Genomic DNA, 925 nt, shown 5'->3' with positions numbered 1-925 from the left:
TCCTCAAACAGGGACGTGGCAGCTTCCAAATGTTGAAGTGCCTCAGCCAACACTTCTGTGGTCAAGACTTGACGAGGAGCGGTCTCTTCAACAGCGGGCGCGTCGTCTTGCTCTGCTACTTTGTGCTGTTCCAGTTCAAGGAGGTCCTCACTGGTCAGTTCTGCAGACCGTGACGCCACCAGCTCGTCGACATCCTCTGGTGCAACGCCCGAGTCGAGTTCTTTGCCCGTTTCAACAACATTTTTGATCACCTCTTCAACAGCGTCTGTAAAGCCTTGGCCGTCAGACACATGCTCGGGACACAATGGTCTCCAAACACTATTCAAACGCGATTGTTCTGCTTTGGTCTCGCCCTAGACCCTGGCGTTACGCAAGTCGGCCCTGGCTCTGAAACGCCGAGCCGAGCCCTTCACACGTTCCCAAATCCTTACCTTGTCTTCCCGGACGGTCGCGACCGTGGTCTGGGGGAGGCCCAAAGCTCGACCCACCGCCTCTCGCCCTTCTCGGACCTCCGAATAATTTCCATTTTCGTTCCCATGGCAACGGCTCTACGTCGCTTAGAAACGTCGCTTGCGCCCGTTTTCCGCTGGGCTGCCGTTACTGCGGGCCAAGAAACGCTTGGTTTTTAAGAAAAATTTTGGAAACGCAAAGACTCAGTCCCAGCCTCTCAAAGCGGGCCAGGAGCAAGGAGGAAGCCGCGTTCCCATTTACTTGCGGCCCGCGCCGCGCACCTGAGGTACCGGGAGGGGCGGGGGGCGGGGCTTCCCTCCCCTCAACGGCCGCCCCGCACCTGACGCATGCGCCGTGAGCGCCGCGGAGGGCGGGGACTGCCAGGAGCCAACGGGGAGGCAGCGCTCTTCTGACGTCACGCGAGCCGTTCTTTGTGCGCAGGCGCTGCAGCCGGCGGCCTGTCAGAGGTGGCCCC

Source organism: Alligator sinensis, unplaced genomic scaffold, assembly GCF_000455745.1.
Source record: "Alligator sinensis unplaced genomic scaffold, ASM45574v1 scaffold970_1, whole genome shotgun sequence".
NCBI classification, from domain to species: Eukaryota; Metazoa; Chordata; order Crocodylia; family Alligatoridae; genus Alligator; species Alligator sinensis.
This window is presented reverse-complemented; position numbering follows the sequence as displayed.